The following is a 7,276-nucleotide window of genomic DNA, read 5'->3' as shown; positions in this document are numbered from 1 at the left end:
TCAGGTCGATGCCATAACAGGAGACGTCTGACAGCAAAAAGCATGGAAATCCCCCATTCCCGCAGCTCGCAGCTAGATCTGTAAATAGAAACCATTAAAACACTTCAGCATGAAGAGCTTTCATTCACTTAGTCAAAGTTTAAAAAAACCATAAAACCACTCACTGTGAAGAATTGCTGATTGAATGGCTGCATAAACAAATTTTAGCATTTGAAATGCCTATTGCTCAGCTGTATAAACAGGCAGACTAGAGTGCTGGAAGCTAGATAAACAGACAAGCACTGTTGGGCGGCACAGTGGCGCAGTGGTTAGCACCGCAGCCTCACAGCTCCAGAGACCCGGGTTCGATTCTGGGTACTGCCTGTGCGGAGTTTGCAAGTTCTCCCTGTGTCTGCGTGGGTTTCCTCCGGGTGCTCCGGTTTCCTCCCACATGCCAAAGACTTGCAGGTTGATAGGTTAATTGGCCATTATAAATTGCCCCTAGTATAGGTAGGTGGTAGGGAAATATATAGGGACAGGTGGGGATGTGATAGGAATATGGGATTAGTGTAGGATTAGTATAAATGGGTGGTTGATGGTCGGCACAGACTCGGTGGGCCGAAGGGCCTGTTTCAGTGCTGTATCTCTAAACTAAACACTTGCTTCTTTCAATCAAAGCAGCTAGTTTAGAGAACAGACAGTTTTTAAAACAAAGACAGTACAGAGTCACAGAACCAGGTCTTAAAGCAGGTTTAAAGAAAAAGAACAGCAGAAAGATGGACACCAATTTTCCCAGCATGAAGTTGAAAGCCTTGGATATCCCAATCCGAGTTCAAACTGTTCCAACAAAGAATACAATTATGCTTTACAGACCAAGTAATTGCAGAACCAGAAAAACAGGCTACAAAAATAATTATAGTGATTGGAAATGAGGGATTACACAGAATCAATACCTTTGGATTATCTGAATAGGACAGGAAAGATCCTGCCAAGATTTAGAAAGTGCAGGAAGATCAATTCCGATTGAGAGTGAATTTTCGAATTCACCACCTGGAACTGATATCCTAGAGGCAACAGCCACAGGAATCAATAGACAAGTTCATCAGTAGATGCTGAAGTAAGGGCAATGAATGCGATTTCTCAGAAGCTGAACTGTCAGACCGAATAGGAACATAGGAACAGGAGTAGGTCATTCAGCCATTGAGCCTGCTCCATCATTCAATACGATCATGGCTGATCATCCACTTCAATGCCTTTTTCCCACACTATCCCCATATTCCTTTATGTCATTGGTATTTAGAAATCTCTACTTTAAACATACACAATAACAGCCCTCCGGGGTAGAGAATTCCAAAGAATCACAGCCCTCTGAGTAAAGAAATTTCTCCTCATTTCTGTCTTAAGTGGCTTCCCCCTTATTTTGATATTGTGACCTCTGGTTCTAGACTCCCCAACCAGGGGAAACATCTTACCTGCATGTACCCTGTCTATCCCTTTAAGTATTTTGTAGGTTTCAATGAGATCACCTCTCATTCTTCGAAACTCTAGAGAATACGGGTCCAGTTTCTACAATCTCTCTTCATAGGACAGTCCTGCCATCCCAGAGCTGGTGATTCTATCAACACCCATTGAAGCGTTTCAGAAGGACCTCTTGGGGGAAAAGAAAGGTCATAGCATCAATGCACTGCTGGAAGATAGCAGGAAATATGAAGCATTTGTAGCTGGACAACAGCACCTGCAAGCACTAGTTGCAGCCAACAGTATTGGTAGCATAGCCAGGTCGAATAGAACAAGCAAGCTGTGTGGTAAGTGTGGTTGATCCCACTCATGGCATAGTTGTCCTGCATTTCGTAACCTATGCAAGGTGTATGGTCTAAAAGGACACTGGGCCTGCCTATGCAGGAATTCTGGCGCCAAAGACACAGCCAAAAGTCACAGTCAGACGCAAACTAACAGCCAATAAGGCAACGAACAGCAAAGATAGCACCAGAGACCTGCGTAAACACAAGACAATACACAAAGTCCATAGCAAAATAGACCTGAAACAAGACTCAGAGAGAAATAGTTCTCAGACAGAAAACGAACAGGCATTCCACATTGTGAACCTAACATATCATGTTGATGAAGTCCACAACTGGAAGCTTTCACCACCATCAACAGCACGTGCCCAAAGAAAGCTGGCAAACATACACTCGAGGTCAAGATTGACACCGGCGCTAGTGCAAATATCCTACCAGTCCGAATCCTCAAAGATATGTATCAGAGTTGTTGGAGATTGATGATACAACTGACAACTTCCAAGTTACTGCACTGCCTTGCCCAATGTCCTCATATGCCACAAGATTTTTGCAGCGGCGACAGGGAGAGCGAGGTGGCAGCTGGGTAAGTAAGTCCTATATATTTGGGCAGCGGTTAAACCCGAGACACTACACCTGTAGTGTCTCCCACCCGCCCTCCTCCTCTAACCAAAAAAAAGGACTCGGTGGTGTGTAGATAAGGTAAGGCTTTTTCTATTTATTTTTTTTTTCGTGTGATTGGTAAAAAATTTTCGTTCCTTTTTCGTTTATCTAAGTTAAGACTAACTTAAGCTGAAGATTGAAAATGGCAGGAGATCTCAGACCCGTGTTATGCTCCTCTTGCTCAATGTGGGAGCTCAGGGACACGGCTGATGTCCCTGACTCCTTCACGTGCTGGAAGTGAGTCCAGCTGCAGCTCTTGTTAGACCGCATGACGGCTCTGGAGCTGCGGATGGACTCACTTTGGAGCATCCGCGATGCTGAGGAGGTCGTGGATAGCACGTTTAGCGAATTGGTCACACCGCAGATCAGGATTGCTGAGGGTGAAAGAGAATGGGTGACCAAAAGGCAGAGAAAGAGCAGGAAGGCAGCGAAGGTGTCCCATGCGGTCATCTCCCTCCAAAACAGGTATACCATTTTGGATACTGTTGAGGGAGATGGCTCACCAGGGGAAGGCAGCAGTAGCCAGGTTCATGGCACCGTGGCTGGCTCTGCTGTTCGGAAGGGCGGGAAAAAGAGTGGAAGGGCTATAGTCATCGGGGATTCGATTGTAAGGGGAGTAGATAGGCGGTTCTGTGGTCGAAAACGAGACTCCCGAATGGTATGTTGCCTCCCAGGTGCATGGGTCAGGGATGTCTCAGATCGGCTGCAGAACATTCTGAAAGGGGAGGGTGAACAGCCAGTTGTCGTTGTGCACATAGGCACCAATGATATAGGTAAAAAATGGGATGAGGTCCTACAAGCAGAATTTAGGGAGTTAGGAGCCAAGTTAAAAAGTAGGACCTCAGAGGTAGTAATCTCAGGATTGCTACCAGTGCCACGTGATAGTCAGAGTAGAAATGAAAGAATAGTCAGGATGAATGCGTGGCTTGAGAGATGGTGCAGGAGGGAGGGGTTCAGATTTTTGGGACATTGGGACCGGTTCTGGGGGAGGTGGGACTATTACAAATTGGATGGTCTACACTTGGGCCGGACTGGAACCAATGTCCTTGGGGGTGCTTTTGCTAACGCTGTTGGGGAGGGTTTAAACTAATGTGGCAGGGGGATGGGAACTAAATGAGGAGGTCAGTGGACAGTAAGGAGGTAGTAACTAAAGCCTGTAAGGAACTAGATAATGAAGTCAGCGTGACTAAGGGAAAGAGTAGACAGGGAGCAGATGATGAACGCAAAGGGACTGGTGGTCTGAGGTGCATTTGTTTTAATGCAAGAAGTGTAGTAGGTAAGGCAGATGAACTTAGGGCCTGGATTAGTACCTGGGGGTATGATGTTATTGCTATTACTGAGACTTGGTTGAGGGAAGGGCATGATTGGCAACTAAATATCCCAGGATATCGATGCTTCCGGCGGGATAGAGAGGGAGGTAAAAGGGGTGGAGGAGTTGCAGTACTGGTCAGAGAGGATATCACAGCTGTGCTGAAGGAGGGCACTATGGAGGACTCGAGCAGTGAGGCAATATGGGCAGAACTCAGAAATAGGAAGGGTGCGGTAACAATGTTGGGGCTGTACTACAGGCCTCCCAACAGCGAGCGTGAGATAGAGGTACAAATATGTAAACAGATTATGGAAAGATGTAGGAGCAACAGGGTGGTGGTAATAGGAGATTTTAATTTTCCCAACATTGACTGGGATTCACTTAGTGTTAGAGGTCCAGATGGAGCAGAATTTGTAAGGAGCATCCAGGAGGGTTTTCTCGAGCAGTATGTAAATAGTCCAACTCGGGAAGGGGCCATACTGGACCTGGTGTTGGGGAATGAGCCCGGCCAGGTGGTTGAAGTTTCAGTAGGGGACTACTTTGGGAATAGTGATCACAATTTCGTAAGTTTTAGAATACTCATGGACAAAGACGAGAGTGGTCCCAAAGGAAGAGTGCTAAATTGGGGGAAGGCCAACTATACCAAAATTCGGCAGGAGCTGGGGAATGTAGATTGGGAGCAGCTGTTTGAAGGTAAATCCACATTTGATATGTGGGAGGCTTTTAAAGAGAGGTTGATTAGCGTTCAGGAGAGACATGTTCCTGTGAAAATGAGGGATAGAAATGGCAAGATTAGGGAACCATGGATGACAGGTGAAATTGTGAGACTAGCTAAGAGGAAAAAGGAAGCATACATAAGGTCTAGGAGGCTGAAGAAAGACGAAGCTTTGAAAGAATATCGGGAATGTAGGACCAATCTGAAACGAGGAATTAAGAGGGCAAAAAGGGGTCATGAAATATCTTTAGCAAACAGGGTTAAGGAAAATCCCGAAGCTTTTTATTCATATATAAGGAGCAAGAGGGTAACTAGAGAAAGGATTGGCCCACTCAAGGACAAAGGAGGAAAGTTATGCGTGGAGTCAGAGAAAATGGGTGAGATTCTAAACGAGTGCTTTGCATCGGTATTCACCGAGGAGAGGGACATGACGGATGTTCAGGTTAGGGACAGATGTTTGATTACTCTAGGTCAAGTCGGCATAAGGAGGGAGGAAGTGTTGGGTATTCTAAAAGGCATTAAGGTGGACAAGTCCCCAGGTCCGGATGGGATCTATCCCAGGTTACTGAGGGAAGCGAGAGAGGAAATAGCTGGGGCCTTAACAGATATCTTTGCAGCATCCTTAAACACGGGTGAGGTCCCAGAGAACTGGAGAATTGCTAATGTTGTCCCCTTGTTTAAGAAGGGTAGCAGGGAAAATCCAGGTAATTATAGGCCGGTGAGCCTGACGTCAGTGGTAGGGAAGCTGCTGGAGAAGATACTGAGGGATAGGATCTATTCCCATTTGGAAGAAAATGGGCTTATCAGTGATAGGTAACATGGTTTTGTGCAGGGAAGGTCATGTCTTACCAACTTAATAGAATTCGTTGAGGAAGTGACAAAGTTGATTGATGAGGGAAGGGCTGTAGATGTCATATACATGGACTTCAGTAAGCGTTTGATAAGGTTCCCCATGGTAGGCTGATGGAGAAAGTGAAGTCGCATGGGGTCCAGGGTGTACTAGCTAGATGGATAAAGAACTGGCTGGGCAACAGGAGACAGAGAGCAGCAGTGGAAGGGAGGTTCTCAAAATGGAGACGTGTGACCAGTGGTGTTCCACAGGGATCCGTGCTGGGACCACTGTTGTTTGTGATATACATAAATGATTTGGAGGAAAGTATAGGTGGTCTGATTAGCAAGTTTGCAGACGACACTAAGATTGGTGGAGTAGCAGATAGTGAAGGGGACTGCCAGAGAATACAGCAGAATATAAATATATTGGAGAGTTGGGCAGTGAAATGGCAGATGGAGTTCAATCAGGGCAAATGCAAGGTGATGCATTTTGGAAGATCCAATTCAAGAGTGAATCATACAGTAAATGGAAAAGTCCTGGGGAAAATTGATGTACAGAGAGATTTGGGTGTTCAGGTCCATTGTTCCCTGAAGGTGGCAACGCAGGTCAATAGAGTGGTCAAGAAGGCATACGGCATGCTTTCCTTCATCGGACGGGGTATTGAGTACAAGAGTTGGCAGGTCATGTTACAGTTGTATAAGACTTTGGTTCGGCCACATTTGGAATACTGCGTGCAGTTCTGGTCGCCACATTACCAAAAGGATGTAGATGCTTTGGAGAGGGTGCAGAGGAGGTTCACCAGGATGTTGCCTGGTATGGAGGGCGCTAGCTATGAAGAGAGGTTGAGTAGATTAGGATTATTTTCATTAGAAAGACGGAGGTTGAGGGGGGACCTGATTGAGGTGTACAAAATCATGAGAGGTATAGACAGGGTGGATAGCAAGAAGCTTTTTCCCAGAGTGGGGGATTCAATTACTAGGGGTCACGAGTTCAAAGTGAGAGGGGTAAAGTTTAGGGGGGATATGCGTGGAAAGTTCTTTACGCAGAGGGTGGTGGGTGCCTGGAACGCGTTGCCAGAGGAAGTGGTAGACGCAGGCACGATAGCGTCTTTTAAGATGTATCTAGACAGATTCATGAATGGGCAGGAAGCAAAGAGATACAGACCCTTAGAAAATAGGCGACATGTTTAGATAGAGGATCTGGATCGGCGCAGGCTTGGAGGGCCGAAGGGCCTGTTCCTGTGCTGAAATTTTCTTTGTTCTTTGTTCTTTGTATTTGCACTGGTCCCGGTAGGTCAGACAACTGCAAATTGGGTGAGTCAGGCCACATTTGCCACATGGTTTAGCAGACGTCTGAGCCTTGGTTACTATACCAATTGTTGTGGCTGACCCCAGTTCTAGTAACTGTTGGTGTTCAGCCCTGATGGCTTCAAATTTCCTTCCATCATTGAGTCGTGCATCTATGGTGTGCCCTTTCTTCTTTTCTCGCAGGTCTTTTTGACAGGCCTCTACTGGAGTAGATGTGATTACTAGCTCTATAATCCATTCTGACAATTCGACATCTGTGAATTCACAATATTGAGCTTTGTCTCAGCACCTTGCACCAAACTGGTCAATGGACTCATCTTGTCTTTGCCGGTAGGTCATAAGCTCAAGCCTATGTATTTGGAAGTTTATCTTGACCTTGAGTTACTGCTCCAGGAATGTCCATAGCTTACTCGGGTTCTTCTGTTCCTCAGCTTACATTCCCTCCCTACACCTCTCTTATTCTTCAGCTCACTTTCCTCTTTTAAGGCACTCTTTAAATCCTATCTTTTGACCAAGCTTTTGGTCATCTGACCTAATATCTCCTTATGTGGCTTGGTGTCATATTTTGTTTTATAATGATCCTGTGAACCTTTTGATGTTTTATTACGTTAAAGGCGCTATATAAATATAAATTGTTGTTGTTGACCTCTTAAATGACACAGTAGCTTTGTACAA

The sequence above is a fragment of the Heterodontus francisci genome, chromosome 5 (genome assembly GCF_036365525.1).
Source record: "Heterodontus francisci isolate sHetFra1 chromosome 5, sHetFra1.hap1, whole genome shotgun sequence".
Classification (NCBI taxonomy): domain Eukaryota; kingdom Metazoa; phylum Chordata; class Chondrichthyes; order Heterodontiformes; family Heterodontidae; genus Heterodontus; species Heterodontus francisci.
This window is presented reverse-complemented; position numbering follows the sequence as displayed.